The 22,600-nt window shown below is 43.8% G+C and overlaps 1 long non-coding RNA gene across 1 annotated transcript; it reads right to left on the bottom strand.

Annotated features, from left to right (window-relative positions):
• Positions 1–22,384, bottom strand: LOC141771098 (uncharacterized). The gene is made up of 3 exons (XR_012594668.1): positions 22,157–22,384; positions 20,566–20,752; positions 1–177 (listed from the first exon to the last, which is right to left on the bottom strand). It is a non-coding gene; the product is annotated as an uncharacterized LOC141771098 (long non-coding RNA).
• Between the last annotated feature and the right edge of the window lie 216 nt (positions 22,385–22,600).

Here is a 22,600-nt window from a genome sequence, read left to right as displayed (position 1 = left end):
AGAGAGAGAGAGAGAGAGAGAGAGAGAGAGATGTACTTTGAATTGCAATGAGAACACGCGAGAGGAAGACGGAGATGTGTCACTCAGTGTGTCTGAATCTGAAGATGATCCGACATGACAGCCAGCAGCCTCCTTTCTCCTCCTTCTCCTGTTTCCTCTTTAACCTCCTCTGGTCTTCTAAGGGAAGGAAAGGAGGTGAGGAAATAAGAGGCGTAGAAAGGAGAGGAGGAGAAAGGACATGTTGAAAAGACATTCGCTTGCCTTATATCTTTACATCCTGTACGTCTTATTTTACCAAAATGACCAGGAAACGCACGCCGTTTTTACACGGGAAAGATTTTATTTTTTAAATGAGATGTTTTAGTGAAGAGTGAGTCTCAATGACCAAGTGATGAACTAACTAGTCTCCTATCGGACTAAATAACTAACTTACTGTGTTTAATCTAAAAATCATTCCTTCTTTCTCTTGGTTTAATAAAGCATGGTGGACATTTGAATGTTTGCACTCTAAAATGTGTAGCATATTTAGGATATTCTGCATTTGTGAAAGTAAGCACAACCTGATTTGATGTGTCGGAGTTGAGGCTGACAGCGTCAGTAATTGTCTTGACATTATAGAGGTAATGATTTATTGATATTAAACTCCTACACACTCTGATATCTCCAAACATGGATGTTTCAGGAATTATTGTAAGCCAGCGAAGTCGCCCAGCAGTTCGTGCAATAGTCACAAAATTGTATGTATTGATTCCACATTTTCTTTCGTGATGGTCAGCACAAAATCAATTTGTATGTAATTGTTAACCAGGAAGTATAAATAGTGGCGAACGCCGTGTGGGCAGGAGGTCGGGGTGGACGGGTGGGTATAAAAACACCAGACTTTCACCAGGAGACGGACGTTCATGTCCCGTGTGAAACCAGAACACAAAGTTGATTTATTTGTCACTTAACTTCCGTACTTAAGTTACGCCTCTTCCAAAAATACGTTGTTGAAAGTCGTGCTGAGCGTCACGAAAAAAAAGGGAAATTCATGTTTATGTAGACGAATCAAATAGATTCAATTTAGTGACTATTTCATGAACTGCCGTGAGACTGTGCCGGTATACAGATCTGTCTCGTCATTAGTCAGCTTGCAGGCTCTTGGGTTGGTGACATCCCACAACTTAGAGAAGTAGGTGCAGGGTTGTTGGCCTGAATCCCAGTATCAACTGTTGATGTGTCTCTGAGCAAAGCACCAAACCCCCAACGGCTCCTCTAGAGTCGCTCAGTGACCCTCAGTAACAGGTGATCAGAGGACACTTCCTGTCTGGCCGTTCAGTTTCTAAAGACGACATAAAATCGTCATCTGGCCAATAAAACCATCTGAGATATGTGAAGTCAAGTCAGGCGAGTTTTAGTGCGTCCTACTGAGTCTCCATCATATTAAGAAGTAGAGAAAAGGAAAAACCTGCAGCTGTAATTCAGCAGCAGGAGTGCTGAGTCAGACTCCTTTCTGCTCCACATCACCGCTCGACCGTCTGCAGATCACTCCATATGCTCACCTATAATGAGGCTCTGCGACCAGGAGCACCGACACACTCACACACTGAAGAACAGAAAGTGCTTGTAACCAAAAGCCCCACAAAATATTCAGAGCAATCAATCTGTGTGAACTGGGAGGTTTTGGTCTGGTGAGATTTGATACTGGTGGAAGTGGTTGGGACAGATAACAGGCAGGCAGTAAACTGTGAGAAAATGACTTCAGGGGAAAGACAGTCCCCGAGGTGTTTATATATCTGTAATGAAGTTGGTTTGTTGAGGTTTGGGCTTGTTTTATTGGCCGGAAGAGTAACTGAAAAAGAAAACTTGCAAACATTCTTCTAATGGGACCATTTGTTGTGGAAAAATCTTAAAAGCTGGTGCAAATACTTGCAACGATCGGTTGGACTTGTGTTCATTATTGCAAGTTATTGCAGATTTCTGGTAAAAGAAGAAGCATTGACAGTGAAGAGGTTTACTGTAGTTTGAACCTCCAACAGGTCATCAAGGAGAGAAACTTGCGGCTCCTGATTGAAAGTAATTTTCTCATATGACAGCCCGTTCTTATTCCCAGGGCGTTAAATACCCAATGTTTGGTACCACCACACGCGACACCATTAAGCCCTGCTATGAAACGCACCGGGCATTCCATTAACTACAATGTAAACTCATCCACGGCAACAGTAAACGCTCTGAGAAAGTGCGCCGGGAGTGTGGTGGATAAGTGCAAGAAACCAGGCTGGTCTCGTACATTGTTCGTAAAGTAATGCACTGTGTATGCCATAAAATCAATGTGGTGTATAATTCACGTAATTGTGAACTAAGTATAAGGAGCAGCGAATGCCGCGTAGGGAGGAGGTCGAGGTGGATGGGTGGGTTTAATTTGAATTTGTACCTAAGTTACGCCACTTTCGGTGTTATTTAAACTCAAACTGCGATCTTTTCCTAAACCTGACTAAGTAGTTTTGTTGTCTATGCCTAAGGAAGTTGTTTACTGTGAAGATGGACTTTTATTTTGAAAAGACTGTGTGCATGTCATGAGCGGAAATTGACACATTTTGCTGGACATTTGTAGGAAAACGAACGAAAAAAGGAGGAATAACTTTTTTGTAAGATATCATACGAGACCGTTGTATGAGGAAACGTTGATCAAACACAAAGCTTTCATCCAGCAGAATGCCATCTGTGTAACGTTACCATCAGCTGTTTGTTCATGTTCACAAGCTTGTAGTTCTTTCCTAAACTATAGTGGTTTTGTTGCCTGTTAAGGGACGTGACGTCAAGGGGCGTGACGTCCAGCTCTGTGGTTAAGGGTTGTAGTGTTTTCCCGACTATATTGGCACAGATTTCTCAGCAGAGTTAACGACACCACACACCTCCAACTTGTTTCATACCTGAGTTTAAGTTGCCTAGTTGGGGTTTGGACGATTACGTGTCCAAACGGGGCTTTAAGAAGTGTCGCCACACCACTGATGTCTTGTTCATCAGTTCTTAAACTTGTGTTCAAGGTCATTGTGACTGTTGGTGTGTTGAGCCGCTGCTGTTCCTGTGATGTAACTGGTTGAACCTCACTGACAGTTCCAGCTACGTCCGTCCCCATTAGACTATATCCTACGTCTGACCTTTTAATGGAAACTGGAACCATCCCACCCATCACCCTGCAGTGGGAACCAGAATATCCCTTTTTTGACCTTGTAGTTTTAAACCAGACTAATGAGTGAAGGCTAATTACGTGGCTGTAATTTGCACATACAGAGCAACGGGCAAAGCTTCGGGGCAAAGTTGACAAACATGGCTTTGTCTTTAAGTCCCTCTCTCATTCTGCCTCCCTCTATCTACACCTCCGCATTTACTTCCACCATCCCCCCTTTCATAAACTCTCTCCTCCCTCCCGATCTCAACCTCACTCGACCGCTGCCTCCATTCTTTTATTCCTCCATCACTACATCTCTTCAAAAACATCCGTTATCTTACAGCTGGTTATGGAAGCTGCATGAAAACACACAGTGAACTGACATGTGCAACGTCTGTCGGTCTGTCGGTAATAAAGACACACAAACACACGGAGGACAAACACAGTCCAATGTCGTCTGGATGTCACCAGACAGAGAGATGTCTGGAGAGTCCTCCGCCTCTGGTGACAGCAGAGCAACAACACAGACAGAGGGGAAGAAAAACAAGCAGAGGATGGAGAGAGCGACGGGGAAAAAAACAAGCAGAGGATGGAGAGAGCGACGGGGAAAAAAACAAGCAGAGGATGGAGAGAGCGACGGGGAAAAAAACAAGCAGAGGATGGAGAGAGCGACGGGGAAAAAAACAAGCAGAGGATGGAGAGAGCGACGGGGAAAAAAACAAGCAGAGGATGGAGAGAGCGACGGGGAAAAAAACAAGCAGAGGATGGAGAGAGCGACGGGGAAAAAACAACAGACAAGACGGCAAGAAAGAGGAAGCAATGAGACGGAGAGAGTGCCAGACAGCGGCATAAAAAGAGAGGGAGAGAGGCATCGATAGAGTGAGAGAGAGACGGGGTAATGAAAGAGAGAGAGAGAGAGTTTGCCTGAGGACAAGGCGACCAGCCTTGGCATGCCTGGCTAAAGCAGGGGCTTCTGGGTAATAAATAACCGTCACAGGGATGTCAGACAGACAGAGGAAAAGAGATGGATACACCAGAGAGACAGGCAGACATACATAGAGAGAGAAAAACAGATGGAAGTTAGGGACAGAAAATGGTAAAAAAAAAAAAAAAAAAAGGCTTGTTAAATGGTACTAGAAATGGTGTTGGGGACAGTAAATTGTTGGGGATACAAAATGGGAAATGTGTTGTCCCAGTAGGGATTATAAATGGTGTTTGTAAGACTTATAAATTGTGTTAGGCTCAGTAAATGGTGTTGCAATTGGTAGGGTAGGTAAATGGCACGGGGAGAGTGAATGGTGTTAGAGACAGTGAATTGTTAGGTTTGTTTTAGGGATACAAAATGGGAAATGTCTTGTGCCAGTAGGGATTGTAAATAATGTTTGTAGGACCTATAATTTGTGTTAGGCTCAGTAAATGGAGCTATAACTATGGTGGTGGGATAAGTAAATGGTGCTGCAGTGGTAGGGCCGGTAAATGGTGCTGGGGATAGTAAATGGTGCTATGGATTGTAAAAAGCGTCTGCAAAATGAACTAGAAGTAGGGATTGTAAATGGTGTTTGCAGGACTTTTGGGCAGGTTAATGGCACTGGGGATAATAAATGGTTTTAGGTAGAGTGAGTTGATAATATGGAAAATAGTGTGAGTAGGGATTCTAAATGGTGTTGGTAGGACTCATAAATTGTATTAGGCTCAGTAAATGGTGTTGTATTTGGTAAGGAAGGTAAATGGCATGGGGAGAGTGAATGGTGTTAGAGACAGTGAATTGTCAGGATTGTTTTAGGGATACAAAATGGGAAATGTTTTGTGCCAGTAGGGAATGTAAATGGTGTTTTTAGGACTTGTGAATTGCGTTAGGCGCAGTAAATGGTGTAGATAGAACTATGGTGGTGGGATAAGTAAAGTAAATGGTGTTGCAATTGGTAGGGCAGGCAAATGGTGCTGGGGATAGTAAATGGTGTTATGGATTGTAAAAAGCGTCTGCTAAATGAACTTGTAAAATTGTAGGATTGTTTTAGGGATACAAAATAGGAAATGTGTTGTGCCCGTTGGGGTTGTAAATTGTGTTATATGGTGTTGATAGAACTGTAGTGGTGGGATAAGTAAACAGTGTTCAATTGGTAGGGTAGGTTGAGCTGGGGATAACAAATGGTGTCTGGGATAGTGAGTTGATAGGGAAATTAGCATTGCAGATGGTTAATGTGTTGGGTGAGTAGGGATTATAAATGGGCAGGTCAATGGCACGGGGATAGTAAATTCTGGGGATTTTTTTAGGGATACAAAATGGGAAATGTCTTGTGCCAGTAGGGATTGTAAATGGTGTTTGTATGAAACATAAATTGTGCTACGCTCAGTAAATGGTGTTGCAATTGGTAGGGCAGGTAAATGGCACTGGGGATAATAAATGGTGTTATGGATATTAAATTGTTAGGTTTGTTTTAGGAATGGGATTTAGGGATAATCGTGGAAAGTATGAATTGGCCTTTAGGGATCTTTAAAATGGAAAAAATTGCAATGGGGATACCAAATGGTGTGTCTCCTAGCCTCACTATGCACAAGTAGCTCGTGAAAAGACAAACCTCATTCATCAGAATGTGACCTGATTTCTCTGAGCGCTCATGTGACAAAAATGTCTTTTTGCTAATTAGGTGAATAAACACCAGTGAGATTGGATTCAGTTTCACACAAACGCCGTTCTGTTCCTTATTGATAATGTTTTATTTGCAGTGATTGAATATTCAGTTCATTGATATGTTTAAATATAAAATAAGATTTCTCTGTAAAATAGAAGAGAGAGAATACTGTGACATTAAGACGGGGGGAGAGTCAGGGAGACGGAGAAGAGAGGATGATGTTATGTGAATGGAGCAGGACATTGGAGGGGATTGGAGGGGGATTTGACGGTGAAGTCATCTCTGTTATCTTAGCTCTGCACTGAGCGGGCAGCTGTGAATGACCAGGGGACACGCACACGCACACGCACACGCACACACACACACACACACACACACACTTCCCTCCCACTCATGCTATCACCACGCATTAGTGCAAACACCTGATGAGCTCTGCGTGGATGTGTGTGAGCATGTGTGTGTGTGTGTTAGTGGGCATCCCAGATACAAACAAATACTCTCAGATTCTATTTTATCACAAGATTAAATTATAGAAAACGTATTGTGCACTTATTATTCAGCATTTATTATACTGAAAATCACTCCAAATAGCATATTATTACAAAAATCACATTATATGCAGAAGTCTTTGAACCGTACAGGACTGTCTGTTTTGGGTAGTAATGTTTCCATTAACAAAACTTAACATTAGCGTGTGTGTAACGCAAAAATGATTAAAGCTGCAAGCAGCGATGAACGAGCCCTCGCGCGTCGGGGGTACTGGCGGCTGTTTCATGGCGAATGGCTCAAAATGGCCACGACGCCACGGTCAGGTCGTTCAGTGAAAACTCCCCATTTGAATAACTTTTCATCCTCAAGGTCTTAAAATGGTCCTGACCAAATATCAAGTCGATCTGATTAAATCTGTAGGAGGAATTCGTTAAAGTATATGGCCTATAAAACGCTAAAAATGGGCAAAAATTGCACAATAAATTCAAAATGGCTGACTTCCTGTTGAGTTTTGGGCATACCTCCGAGAGGCTTTTTTGTGCGTCTCCACATGTTACATCTGTCTGCCAAATTTCATACATGTAGGTCAAACCGTAGCGAGGGGCTACATTTTTCCAATTTTCTAGGGGGCGCTAGCGAGCCATTTTGCAACACTCAAAATATCAAATTTTTGTGTGTGCCAAGTTTAACAACTTTTTGAGCATGTTACGGTCGTTTTGGCCCATCCGTCCACCCCGACCTCCTCCCACGGCGTTAGCCGCTCTTTACACTTCCTTGTTCACAATTACGTGGATTACATACAAAATGATTTTGTGAGATATATACATGAATTATAGTGCGTTACTTTTCGTAGGTATAGCTACCAACAGTGTAAGAGAGCAGCCTGCTCCCTGACACGTCCAAAACCGACGCTATGCAGTACCTAGAGCGTCATAGTATGAAGCGTAGGGACACTAAACAAGCGTTGGGAGTGAGAATGTGTTGAGTTTGAGCAGGTTTATTCTACATTTCTCTCAAAATGTTTTTGCTTTTAATATAAACTAGACTACTATGTCCAAGAGACAGGAAGTGGAAGACGGGAAAAAAAGACTAGCGTCGTTAGCACCACTGATGTGAACGCCTTTTACAAAAGCTCAAAGGAAGAAATCCCAACGGACTGTCTAACAACACATTCAAATCTAAAGCTAGATTTATGTGGATTTGTGTGATTAAATCTACAGTTCTTTACAGTAAATGTTTAAATCACTTTATGTGCATTTACTACAACAATCGTGACTTCAACTGGTCAACTCTGAATTCACCGTTTCCCTTCAATCTGTGAGATTACATTCACTAAACACAGCCTTTGTGTGCCTCTTCATGCTAAACTACACGGGTGAGTAAGCATGTGTGAGTGTGTGTGTGTACTCGTGAGTAAGCTTATGTATATGTCAAGGGTTAGGGGGAAGTGTGCATCTGTGTGTGTGCATGTGTGTGTCGTATCAGGCTCTCAGCACTAGCTGTCAAATTCATTTCCCGCTCACCCATCCCCGCTCGCTTATTTGCAGACGTGTGGCGTGCCCGTGCGGCGGCGTGCAGCGGGCCGTCGGCCAATCGGGACGTGGTTTAGAGCCCCCGTTGGCAGCAAGCGACGCTGTGATTGGTTGAGAGCGAGCGGGCTATAAGCGGAGGAGTTTAGCCGGGATTAACTTCGATATCTAATCAATGTTGACTGATGGAATAACAGAGGGAGAGAGATGGGAGGAGGAGGAGGGGAAAAGGAGAAGGAAGGAAAGGATGGAAGGAAGAGAAAAGGAGGTGAAAATGTGTGTGAGACAGAGAGAGAGAATAAGTCAGGCTTGAAGGGAAATAAAAGAGCATGAAAACTATGTGCATTAGAGGGGAAGAGATGGAGCAGAAGGTGTGAAAAGAGGGGAAAGGAGGGCAGGAAGAAGGAGAGCGGGAGATGGAGAGGAGGAGGAGGAGGAGGAGGGATGGGTGGAGGAAGAAGAGGAAAGAGGAGAAAGAGGACGAGGAGTTAGAGGCAGGAAGGAAGAGAGATGAAAGGAACAAGACGAAGGAGATGGAGGTGGAGGAGGAAGCATTAGAGGAAGATAAGAGGAGGAGGAGGAGAGAAAGACAAGATGAAGAGGAAGGAAGTGAAGCGTGAACTAAAGGTAGATGAGGAGTAAAAACAGGGAGATGAGGTAGAGGAGCGGGTAAAGAAGAGGAGGAGAGAAGGAGGAAGAGAGGGAGGGAGGGTGTCGTATGGTGATCGTAAAGCCTCCGGAGGAACATTTGTGATTTGTGATATTGGACGATAAATAAAACTGACTTGACAAGTAAAAGTAGAGAGACGGAGCAGGAGGAAGAGGAGGAGGAAGAGCAGGAGGAAGAGGAGCATTTAGGAAAGGAGAGGAGGAGAACAGGAAGATAATTGAAAAGAAGGAAGAGCGATACAAAGGGAAGAAGAGGAGGGAGATGGAGGAGGAAGTATGAGAGGAGGAGAGGGGAACAGAGGAGGTGGGAGGAGAGGAGGAAGAAGAGGGAGAAGGGAGAAATGAGAGTAGAGAAGACAGGAGTGGGAGGAGCAGTGATGAGATGAAGGAAGAAGAAGGGAGGAAGAGGAAGAGGACGGATGGCAGGACAGCTGAAGAGGAGGTGGACAAAGAGAGGAGGAAGATGAGGAGAAAGGAGAAATGAGAGTAGAAAAGACAGGAATGGAAGGAGGAGTGATGAGAAGAGGAAGAAGAAGGGAGGGAGAGGAAGGAGATGGAGGAGGAAGAGGAAGTATGAGAGGAAGAAAGGAGAAAAGGGATTAGTAAAAAAAGACAGGAATGGGAGGAGGAGTGATGAGAGGAGGAAGAAGAAGGAGATGGAGGAGATGAGGAAGAGGAAGTATGAGAGGAAGAGAAGTGGTGGACGGATGGCAGGAGAGCTGCAGAGGAGGTGGACAAAGAGAGGAGGAAGAAGAGGAGGAAGAAGAGGAGGAAATGAGTAGGAAAAGACAGGAATGGGAGCAGTGACGAGAAGAGGAAGAAGAAATGAGGAAGAGGAAGGAGATGAAGGAGACAGTGCAAGTAAGGACAAGGAACAGTAGGAGGAAGGGAAGAGGAAAAAGGGAGAAAGGGGAGTTGTAAAAGACAGGAATGGAGGGGGAGTGACGAGAAGAGGAAGAAGAAGGGAGGAAGAGGAAGGAGTTGGAGGAGGAAGAGAAGTGGTGGACGGATGGCAGAGGAGGAGGACAAAGAGAGGAGGAAGATGAGGAGAAGGGAGAGGAGAACAGAGGAGGTGGGAGAAGAGGAAGAAGAAGAGGAAGAAAGGAGAAATGGGAGTAGATAAAGACAGGAATGGGAGGAGGAGAAGAGGAAGGAGGAGAAATAAAGACAGTGCAGGTAAGGACAAGGAACAGGAGGAGGATAAAAGAAGAAGGAAGCGAGAGGAGAAGCAGAAGGAAGAGAGGGAGGAAGAGGAGGAAAAACGAGGGATGAGGGGGAAGGAGAGGAGGGTGGGAGGAGTTAGAGGAGGAGCAGGTCTCCTTTCAGTGGCTGAGCTCTGATGCATGTCAGCGTCCCCCCCCAACACACCCACAACCCCCCATTCACATGAATTAAAGGCTCTGTGTGTGTGTGTGTGTGATGAGTCATACTTTTGTTTTGTGGCGGCCTTTAGTTCCACACACACACACACACACACACACACACACACACACACACACACACACACACACAAACAAAGGGAGGTGAGGTAATAGCGGGGAAACTCAATGAAAAGTTGAAGCTGCAGCAGAGACAACAAACTGAGACTTTAGTTTCTTCTCATATTTACATTAATCACACCTGTTTTTATTAATTAAACTCTATATATGTCTGACACACTTTTAAAGACTTAAGCTGGATTTATACTTGTCACAAGGAGTTAAACGCAGTCTCGCTATAAAGTCCTACGGCGTAGGTTTTGTTTTTAGCGTTGGATTTTCATTCATGATAGCACCGGGGCAACCGCCGCGCGGTTCACAGCAGCACAACAGACAATGAAAGTGATCTATTGACTGTATATTGACATCATACCAGCAACATCACTACAGTTTGGATGTCTAGACATCTGTGGAATATGTTACGGAGATGAAAAAAAGTAAAGATCTATTTTTAAGTCAACACTTCCTGCTTTCATTTCAAAATAAAAGCCATCAAGCATTCTTTTTTTCTGTGGACAGAATTCCTTCATTTGTTAACACAAGGCTTTTATTCTGAAATATTTGCAGGACAATGTTGTAGAACATGCAGTGACTTGCAGGGCTCTGTGAATGAATAAAGTACGGGGTTTTAATGGTGGATTATTACTATTATTTACTAATTACCACACGTTTCTTAACCTTTCTTGTCTAAAATGTATATAAATGGCATTGATAATGAAATGAAATGGCCATTATGAAAGGCAAACTCTATGTAGAAAGAAAGGGCTGACAGAAACGCAGATGGTGTGGAAACCCAACACGTGAATCACGCAGCAATTTAGCGAGGCAGCTGCCACGTGCTCCAAAGCGTTAGGCAAGAAAACCACTTACTTAGGTTTAGGAAAAACGTCATGGTTTGGCTTAAAATAAGTACGTAAACTAAGTAAAACATGTACGGAAACAACGTAACACAACTACGGTAAACATGTCTCAAACTTCAATAAAAAAACATGTAAAGTAACTTACAAAACAACGGCTTCGAACACCGGTCTCCTAGTTAAAAGTCCTGTGTTTGTTGGATCCTCCCTCCCTCCATAAGTGGTCTTTCTCGCTTTTTATACTACGTCACTAACTCTTACCGTAGCATTTATTTCATTAATTTTACATAGCAGTCAGTACAGGATACATGCCGTACAAATGACATGCGGAAATCAAAAGAAAGTTGTTCTTATTGCAAACTAAACGCCTTGCACATTGTCGTGGCATTTATACGCCTTTTCATGTGGCAGCTACATGCAGATGCTTTGTAGCTGCACTGATGCAGAACTAGGAATTTATGTCTTCAGAGAAAGAGTGGTCTATCATGTATTTGCATCACCCACACTTCTATTCTGGTTGAGGATCAGTCAGCTACCATCAACTTGTATAAAAACGCAGAAAATCTCATTTCTAAACAGCACTGCAGTGATTTCGTATTGCACTTTCGAGAGGCAGATTTAAAAGAATGGTGAAAATTGCAGCAGCAGAAACTGAAGGATCCTCAATGTGCTGTTTACCTCACAATCACGGAGACGGAGGATAAAATGACTGCAGCCGTGACGTCTTTCAAGAATTGTTAAATAGTTTCAAAGTCTATCCATCAAACAGGACTTTCCTGGATTGCATTTTATCGTCTCTCCAATTCCAGGCAATGACAATTATTTGTATAATAAACTGTATAAATCACAATTTCATCATCATATAGCTGTCAGCTTCTTTTTCATTTTTCCACTAATTTGTCGCTCTGGGAATCTGCCCACTCAGGACCGTTCCAGTCTTTTTTGTCCATGAGGTGTTATTTTGTTCAGCCACTTTATAGACTGGACTGTACTTTATTTCAATAAAACTCAGTGAATTGAACTGAATTGAGGAGAGAGAGAGAGAGAGAGAGAGGGGTAATAACAGAGAGGGAGATGGATGAGGAAGAGAGAGAGAGAGAGAGAGAGGATACAGTATTGTGCTGACACATAAGGAGAAGGAGTGAGAGAGAGTCATCTATGAACATTTAGAGTTTTGAGCATCGTGGAGTGAAATAGTTTCTCTCTCTTTTTTAGTCCATTTGGGTAACTGCTCTCTCCGAGCCACATTAATCTGTGTAATTAGGTTTGAGGCTACCTCCTTTCCTCCTCTGTCTTCCTCTTCTTCTTCTCTCTTTCCTCCTTCTCACATTTACTCCTTTAAGTCTCTCAATCATTCATCCTCTCTGCACCAAAATCCCCTTTTCTTTCCCTCCACCATTCGCTTCTTTTTCTTTATCCTCGTCTTTTTGCTATCAATCCCGGTCTCTCTTTTTCACACACAGAGAACCTGGGAGGACTCAGTTTATTAATTATTAATGTTAGAAAGAGACCAGGAATAAGAGTAAGGGTGTGTTCACACCGAGAGCGAAGGACATTTTTCGTGCAGTGCGATTACATACAAAGTCAATGCAAAGTGGCGAATAGATGCAAGTGGTGTGAATGATGCGTCTCGAATGGTGCGAATGATGCCACGCAAATGGTGCGGATTACGCGTCACTTATTACGCATCGCGAATGGTGCGAATGATGCCACGCAAATGGCACGAATTACGCGTCACTTATTACGCGTCGCGAATGAAGCCACACAAATGGTGCGAATGATGCAATGCAAATGGTGCGAATGACGTGACGCGAATGATGTGAATGATGCCATGCAAATGGTGCGAATGACGCAATGCAAATGGTGCGAATAACGCAACGCAAATGGTGCGAATGACGCAACACGAATGGTGTGAATGATGCCATGCAAATGGTGCGAATGACGCAATGCAAATGGTGCGAATAACGCAACGCAAATGGTGCGAATGACGCGACGCGAATGGTGTGAATGATGCCATGCAAATGGTGCGAATGACGCAACGCAAATGGTGCGAATGACGCAACACGAATGGTGTGAATAATGCCATGCAAACGGTGCCAATGACAAGACGCGAATGGTGCGAATGACGCCACGCAAATGGTGCGAAGGATGCCACACAAATGGTGCCAATGACACGACGCGAATGACAGCGCGAATGGTGCCAATGAGGTGAGTAGTTTTGGTGCCTAAACGTAACCAGGTCGATCAATTCTTAAACCTAAGTAGTTGTATTTTGAAAAGACTGGAGCGGAAATTGACACGTACTTCACGTGTTGCTGGACATTCCTAGGAAAATGCACAAAAACAATTTCCGTCGTTGTTTCTGTACGTGTTTTACTTAGTGTACGTACTTATTTTAAGCCCAACCATTATGTTTTCCCTTACCCTAACTAAGTGGTTTTGTTGCCTGAACCTAACTGTGTACAAATGACACGCGGAAACGCTAAAATGCGTACTCATGACGCGCAAAAACCACAGGACCTTTACCCAGGAGACCCGTGTGAAACCAGAACTCAAAGTTGATTTATTTGTCACGTAATTTCCTTCCAGTGTTATTTTAACCCAAACCACCATCTTTTCCCAAAGTAGTTTTGTTGCCTAAACATAATCAAGTTGTTTCCTGTGAAGGAAGTTTATTTTGAAAAGACTGTATGCATGTAACATCCAGTGTGCAGGGTGTGGTGAGAAACAATCACGGTCTCTATTTAGCAGCGTTGTGAATGTAGCCTACATGTTGCTAACACTGTACGACAACGACACGGAGCGGCTGGAACCAACACACAGTGACACCAACAGTAGTCTCTGTCTCTGTCTCTGTCTCTGTCTCTGTCTCTCTCTCTCTCTCTCTGTCTCTGTCTCTCTCTCTCTCTCTCTCTCTCTCTCTCTCTCTCTCTCTCTCTCTGTCTCTGTCTCTGTCTCTCTCTCTCTCTCTCTGTCTCTGTCTCTCTCTCTCTCTCTCTCTCTCTCTCTCTCTGTCTCTGTCTCTGTCTCTGTCTCTGTCTCTGTCTCTCTCTCTCTCTCTCTCTCTCTCTGCTCTGACAAAGCCTCCCTCGCCCCTCCCCTCCACTCCCTCTATAATCCCATTATGTGTAGCAATGACCTGTCAGTGTCAATCAGTGTTGTTGTCATGCCGACCTCCCGCCACGGGCTTGCCCCTGGGCTCTCGGCCAATGGGAATCCTCCCTACTGATTAGCCGGCGGTGATCTCGTTAGGCGGAGCCCCGCCCACGCCGGGAGGGTGGAGGGGTTGGTGGGTGATGGGCAGGTGGAGGACACCTTCTGGCGGCCATGTTGGCGGTCCTGAATTGGGCCTGAGACTTGAGTGTGTAGATTCTGACTTACTGATACTTCAGAGTCGTGGTCGGGGCCATAGATTCTAACTTACTGATATTTCAGAGTTGTGGTCGGGGCCATAGATTCTAACTTACTAATATTTCAGAGCCGTGGTCGGGGCTTTAGATTCTAATTTACTGATATTTCAGAGCCGTGGTCGGGGCCATAGATTCTAATTTACTAATATTTCAGAGCCGTGGTCGGGGCTTTAGATTCTAATTTACTGATATTTCAGAGCCATGGTCGGGGCCATTGTTTCTAACTTACTGATATTTCAGAGCCATGGTCGGGGCCATAGATTCTAACTTACTGATATTTCAGAGCCGTGGTCGGGGCCATTGTTTCTAACTTACTGATATTTCAGAGCCATGGTCGGGGCCATAGATTCTAACTTACTAATATTTCAGAGCCGTGGTCGGGGCTTTAGATTCTAATTTACTGATATTTCAGAGCCATGGTCGGGGCCATTGTTTCTAACTTACTGATATTTCAGAGCCATGGTCGGGGCCATAGATTCTAACTTACTAATATTTCAGAGCCGTGGTCGGGGCTTTAGATTCTAATTTACTGATATTTCAGAGCCGTGGTCGGGGCTTTATATTCTAATTTACTGATATTTCAGAGCCATGGTCGGGGCCATTGTTTCTAACTTACTGATATTTCAGAGCCATGGTCGGGGCCATAGATTCTAACTTACTAATATTTCAGAGCCGTGGTCGGGGCTTTAGATTCTAATTTACTGATATTTCAGAGCCATGGTCGGGGCCATTGTTTCTAACTTACTGATATTTCAGAGCCATGGTCGGGGCCATAGATTCTAACTTACTAATATTTCAGAGCCGTGGTCGGGGCTTTAGATTCTAATTTACTGATATTTCAGAGCCGTGGTCGGGGCTTTAGATTCTAATTTACTGATATTTCAGAGCCGTGGTCGGGGCCATAGATTCTAACTTACTGATATTTCAGAGCCGTGGTCGGGGCCATAGATTCTAACTTACTGATATTTCAGAGCCATGGTCGGGGCCATAGATTCTAACTTACTGATATTTCAGAGCCGTGGTCGGGGCCATAGATTCTGACTTACTGATATTTCAGAGCCGTGGTCGGGGCCATAGATTCTAACTTACTGATATTTCAGAGCCGTGGTCGAGGCCATAGATTCTAACTTACTGATATTTCAAAGCCGTGGTCGGGGCCATAGATTCTGACTTACTGATATTTCAGAGCCGTGGTCGGGGCCATAGATTCTAACTTACTGATATTTCAGAGCCGTGGTCGGGGCTTTAGATTCTAATTTACTGATATTTCAGAGCCGTGGTCGGGGCCATAGATTCTAACTTACTGATATTTCAGAGCCATGGTCGGGGCCATAGATTCTAACTTACTGATATTTCAGAGCCATGGTCGGGGCCATAGATTCTAACTTACTGATATTTCAGAGCCGTGGTCGAGGCCATAGATTCTAACGTACTGATATTTCAGAGCCGTGGTCGGGGCCATCGATTCTAACTTACTGATATTTCAGAGCCGTGGTCGGGGCCATATAATAAAGGATAAAGGATCAATGAGATCTTAAGGTGGATTTTTCCTCTAAAGGTGGATTGAAGGCAGAGAGAGTAAAGGGAGGAGGGGGGGTATGCTAAGTGTTTGTTAAGAACCTGAACCATTTAACATCGTCTTTGTCAGTGATCCAACACAGCAAGCTTACCTGGAGCAAATTACCCATAATGCATGTTTAAGCGTAACCTCTCCTAGTAACTTAACCCCTCTACTTTGCGTCGCCTTTGACCTCTTTCAGGAAGAAGGTCAACTGATGTGACCCAGTGTTCCTGTTTGACCTCTTTTTACCACCTGTCACGGCTTTCATCAGAACTTTCTACTTTCTTTTCCAAAGGACACATATGATTACCCATAACACCTTTCTCTGTATACATATATACATTTGTATACTTTTAAATACTTTTACTTCTCTTTACCACCTGTTTATATATATATATATTCATTACTTCTCACTACGCACTATTAACTTTGCTTTATTTTATGTCCTAGATTTTCATTTTTTTTACTCGTGCGATTCTCTTTTTATACATATTTAATGAGCATTGTCGGAGGGAGCCTGAGATTTAACGTTTTCATTGCCAAGGACGTGCTTCTCTTTAATTGTTGCACATAAGACAATAAAGAAGTTGAAATTGTAATTCCAGCCTCACAACTACGTCACCATGTAGTCGTTCACATAACTTTGACAAAAAAAAAAAGTCTAATACATTTTTCAAAGTGATTCATTTTTTATCTGCAGAATGGTTCAAGTCTCTGCCTCGTAGATTTCCATAGAAATGAAGGTAAGATCTGAAGGCAGGGTTTCTGTGTGTTATCCTGACTTATCCTCCGCACCTGTGAACTCTCTGATCCTGGATCACCTTCACTCCTCACCTCTTCAGGTCACTAAAGAGCTTGTGTTTTTAAGTGTCCAATACTATAGTGCCTTTGTCTGTTAACCTGTAGTAAACTCAGTGGCTCTAGGGGGGGGGGGGGTCCTCGTCTGCTATAAATGGCTCTGGCTGTGCTAAGCTGGCCAGAAGGCTGAGGCTGAGTTTAGCAAGTAGAGGATGGAGATGACGGAACAGATACGTTTCCACTGTTCCCATCACAGCTTCAACCCGCTCTCGGTCAGTGACCCCATTAATAGAGTATTAGGGCCACATTGAGGAAAAAAAAATCTAAGACTTGGAGAATAAAGTCAGAATATTACGAGAAAAAAGTCATAATTTAATGAGAATAAAGTTATAACTTTACAAGGAAATGAGTTGTAATATTACGAAAATAAAGTCATAACTTTATGAGAAAAAGTCTTAATATTACGAGAATAAAGTCATAATTTAAGAGCAAAATTTAATAATATTACGAGAAAAAAGTCATTCCTCATTTTCACACAGGCAGCACGCTGCTACATTTATGACTTCATTCTCGTAATATTACGACTTTGTTGGAAGTTTAATTTGAAAATAGATGGTATGCATTTAACAAGCGTAAACTGACACGCTGTCCCTGACCAACGTATCCTCATACAATGGCTATAATAATACTAATTTTTCATGCGTTTTCCTTTGAGAACTTCTCAACAGGGAAACTAAACGTGCGCCACTTCCTCATCCCTCTCTACATCTACCGCCACGTGTCCTTAAGCACGCCAACTAACCCCGGATGACTCCAGTTGGCAGAAGACTGTTGTTGTTGTTCTGGATGGTGTAAACAGGAATAAGTCTGTTAGCTCGCCAGCAGTCGGCTGTACACATCAGACCAAAGGCTACCGCGAGCTAATCTGATGGCAGTAAACATGGCCTGGTACACTGCCACCGGTTAGACAGCAGGGACGGGTTTAGAAGCCACACCAGGACACTGACTATAATACTGAAACAAAGGCTGCTCGGCAACCTGTCCTCACTCCCTAACTCATTCATGTTTGGTCACAAACCCCTCAGCGTCTGATACCGTCGCACCGAGGCACCCTTTAGCGTCTGTATGAGACGCACCAGGCAGTCAACTAACTCCAATGTAAACCCATCTGCGTCATTATTAGACACGCCAGAAAGTCGGAGGTTGGAGGTTGGATTGGACTGTTCGTGTCTGTGTGGACAACGCGTTAGGCAAGAAAACCACTTATTTAGGGTAAGGGAAAACATCATGGTTGGGCTTCAAATAAGTAAGTAAACTAAGCAAAATATGTACGGAAATTATTACAGAAAACACGTCACAAACGTTTCGATATGACAAACGTCAATAACGTAACTTAGAAAACAAAACACCGGTCTCTTAGTTAAACGTCCGGCCTGCCCATCATAGGTGGGCGGGGCTCGGCCCACGTAAAAGGCGCCAGGGGTCTGCGGCGATGTCTGCAACCCACCCGACCCGGCTTGAAACACGGACCAAGGAGTCTAATGCACGTACGAGTCAGAGGGTGCAAGCAAAACCCCGTGGCGCAATGAAAGTGAGGGCCGGCACCGTCGGGGAGGTGGAGAGTGAGCGCGTGTGATAGGACCCGAAAGATGGTGACGAGAGGTTAACTTCACGCTGCTGTAAAGTGGTATCGGACCCGATACCTGATACATGTGTGCATCCCTATCTCTTACTGTAGCATTTATACACGGCTGCGTTTACATCACAGTCAGTACAGGATACATGGCCTACAAATCACGAAAGGCGAACTTATTGCACACTAAACACCTTGCGCATTATCGTGGAATTTATACGCCTTTTTGTGCAAACGGTCTGATTTCAGAGACCTTGTGACAGGAGAGACTTCCAGAACATCCCCTCACTACAGTTAAGATGCAGCATACAGACACATGATCTCTCTTTGCTCCTCACAAACAAACAAGCTTCAACATTTAACAGATATGTGCTGAAATCTCCCTGAATGCGGACGGCTGCTCTCTCCCTCTCTTTAACTCGTTTAAGACGGCCTGAATATCACCGTCATCTGGCTCTTAACTCACTTATCTCCTCTACGGTCGGCTAATTCAAGTCAGGCTTATCCTGTCAGATAAAACAATCACCATCGCTATGAATGAAAAGCTGCAGCTGTGACTGACAAAACAGGAACATTCACAACTGAAATATCTGTTGAATCAAACACGATTAGGTCAAAATTAAGAGGCTAAAAATGAGTACATAAACTAAATACAATACGTATGGAAACAACGTAGCTGAAGTACGGGAAACACGTCACAAATGTAACTTACAAAACAAAACATCGGTCGCCTGGTTGAAAGTCGTCATAATCAGAATCACAAAGGAAATACTGTATTGATCGTTGGGGGCGTTACAGTTGCTCTGGTATAAACAGAAACAAATGTAATAAAATAGAAATAAGAGTGTAACATGAAATTTTTTTACATAACGCTACAATTTAAACAATATATGTAAAGAAATAATAAGAATGCTTCTGCTGGAGTATTTCTTTCTCTTTGTTCTCTCTCCGTCTCTCCCTGAAGGTCCTTTCAGACACAACGTGACAACGCCACCACTGTGCTCTGAAACCCGTTATTTCCAGTGGCTTGCGTAGCGCCACGATGGCTTTTCGCTGCATCGAGCAAAGCCAGACTTTGGGCGCTGCACGCTGTGGCGAGCGCAGCTTTAAACATGAGCTCAAACTGCGCTGTGTTGCGAGCATAGACTGCTCTCTTCCGCCGGGATACGACAGTCGGTGTAGCTCTATAGTCGTCTGGGTGGAAACAAGTAGGGATTATACACACTGTTCAGTTCCAGAAACTGGCTGAGATAACGGAAACCGGGAGAGGGCAATGAAAATCGGGAGGGTTAGCAAGTATGTGCATGAATGCAAAAGCTCTGCAAATACTACAAAATGCTGGTGTGACCAGGCCCCGAGTCAAAAACACTGCTGCCAATAGATGCACATCAAGTCAGAAGATGCACCGCTGCTGCTGCTGACCGCCTGGATTCAGGCTGAATGGAGCTCCAGGTTCAGTAGAGACGGGTCACATTCCTGCTTACGCCGCTCAGAAAGACTAAAAAACACAGATTCATTCTACACTGTCGCTCCAACTCCTACTGAGATCTGTCCCAGAGAGACACACACACACACACACACACACACACACACACACACACACACACACACACACACACACACACACACACACACACACACACACACACACACACACACACACACACACACACACACACACACACACACACACACACACACACACACACACACACACACACACACACACACAGCTTTCATCTCACAGTGTGAGCTCTATATTCTGTTCAACTGGGACAGTGAGGTCTTAACTAGACTGGCCTAAAAACACTGTTTTTCTCTCCCTCTCTCTCTCTCTCTCTCTTTCTCTCTCTGCTTCTCTTTCTCTGCTCGTCTCTCTGAGCCGAGCAGTGTGATCTAACGGGAGGCAGCTCCAAGTGTGTTACACACAGCATCATGTGTCTGCGAGTGTCTTTGTACTCCTGTCACAACACTCTGGGTTTATAGTGGAGGCAGTTTAGAGACGCTGTGGTGCAAGTCTATTTTTAGTTTAGTAAAGTAAACTGAGCATATTTCATTAATTGACAAAATATAAAAAAAGGATATGCAAAATGTTGTTGAGATGAGGACATTACATGGTAGTAAGGACACTTTGGTTAAGTGGGTAACTCCGAGGTCTGAGAAGTGAAGCCAATGCTGAAGTGTCTTAAACCTGCATTCTTTCTAATGGCATTGGCATTTCGGAGAATAATGCTACAAACAGCACGTTGAGCATAAACGCATTTGTGCGTGCTCGTAGTGCGCACGCCATCTGGAGAGGATTGTGTCACGGTGCCTCGCACAAGTAGAAACAAAGCTTTAGTGGGCATGCACGATACCTGGAACCAAGATGTCTTCCATGAAACAGGCCAACGGTGCAGGGAGGATGTCAGCTGTAGGATGGACCAGCTGTTACAGTCTGGAGGTGAATGACGACCCTCCCAGGTCTGCCTCCGAGACAGTGGGGGGGGGGGGGGGGGGGGGGGGCGTCACACCTCTTCTCTTCACAACGCTCCACCATGACGTCTGAAAACAAAACAAAGTCAAAACAAAAACCTTAAGAGTCTTAGACAATACAAAAAGGCCATATCAAAGTTAGTGTCTCACATTGTGTCCATTAAACATAGGGCCTCTTTACAGTAGAAACACTCCCACATGACCAGTGACAGAACCTCCAACCACCACCATCCATCTCCACAGCTCTAATTCAACCTCCCAGCAGAGCTCGGGTTCAGGGGAGAAATGGAAGGATGAGGAACTACCAGCGAAGACCAGCCGCTGGATTTGGAAGAACATTATATTATACAGTCACTTTGCTGCAGACAGTTTCTGAACTCTTATGATGGATATCCAAAAGTGTAAAACAGGATAAATGGCACAGTTTTTTGCAGGAAAGTGAGGAATGTAGAACAGCTGTATGGTCACCATCAGGAGAAGAAAAGGACAACATGATCTGCCTTTTCAAAAATCCAGCTACCAAATGGCCACAAAATAAGCACGAAATGAAAAGTAGCACACCGAAAGGTTCCTCTAAACCAGAGGTCAGCAACCTGCGTCTCTTCAGCTCCTCTCCAGTGGCTCCATGTGGAGTTTATAAATGGAAATGAAGAACTGTTCTTTTGTTTACATTTAGTATTAGGGCCACATTGAGGAAAAATAATAAAGCAGAGATTTAGAGAATAAAGTCATAATATTATAAAGTAGTAATTTTACGTGTTATTTTCTTTTTTCTCGTAAAGTTATGACTTTATTCTCGTAAGATATTACAACATCTTTTCTTGTAATATGACTTTATTCTCGTAATATTCTGACTTTATTCTGTAAATCTCAGATGTGTTTTCCCTCAATGTGGCCCTAATACTCCGTAGTACATTGTCTCTTTGGCCCTCACTGCATTAGACTGATATATTATATACTTAGACTATAAACTGTGTTACCTTCATCACAATGATCACATGTTTTGCGGCTCCAGACAGATTTTTGGGGGGATTTTTTTTGCCTAAAATGTCTCTTTTGATAGTAAATGTTGCCGACTCCTGGACTAAACAAATACTCACTGGCCAACCAAGTCATGCCAAGCTGTACAACACAAAGAGGAAACCAAGCTACAACACATCTCACACCAACAGAACCGAACAAAGCTTGAGCTGTATCTTATCTTTATATCACCACACTTACAGACACTAACACAAGACGAGACATATGACGGTTAACCAAACCAAAAATTCCACCACATGCCGAGCCATCTGGAGGCGTGCCAGGCTCAAATCAAGTTGATAATGCAACAGAAAAGGGGCACCGATTCATTTTGCGATAAAAAATATCTGGCACAGAACAGACAAAAAATACAAAAGCATAACTCAAGACAGTCCAAAAATCTTTAATCTGAGAGTAACAAGCAAAAGGTCAAATAGAGAAGGTGAACTTTACCTGGCGAGGAACCAGACAGTGAGCTGGTAGTCTACACATCCTGAGGGGGGTAATCAGGGGGACGAGCAGCAGGTGAGTTGATGGGAGGAGCAGGTCAGGTGTTGAAACTGGCGGGAAAAGGTGTAATCAGGTGGGAGTGGCCGGGTCTGAAACGACAAGACAGTGACATTGAAAAGCAGGCAGAGTGAACAAGTGAAGATCAGGAGGGATTCATGATGATACGAGCCACCGAGCCTCATGCAGGAAGAGGTATATGAACAGTTTTAAAATGTTTTCTCATTTTGTTAGGCCCAACACATTCTAACTCCCAACTCATCAAATACCGCCGCTCAATAACGTCAAAGTGAAGTGATCTGTCAGTCAGGAAATGGTATCATCCTTTTACATATACAGTATATATTGATACAGCCACAGACGGAGTCCATCATGTCCATCTCTGTACAA

Source organism: Sebastes fasciatus, chromosome 7, assembly GCF_043250625.1.
Source record: "Sebastes fasciatus isolate fSebFas1 chromosome 7, fSebFas1.pri, whole genome shotgun sequence".
NCBI lineage: Eukaryota > Metazoa > Chordata > Actinopteri > Perciformes > Sebastidae > Sebastes > Sebastes fasciatus.
The sequence above is the reverse complement of the archived record's forward strand: the minus strand, read 5'-3'. Positions and strand labels throughout refer to the sequence as shown.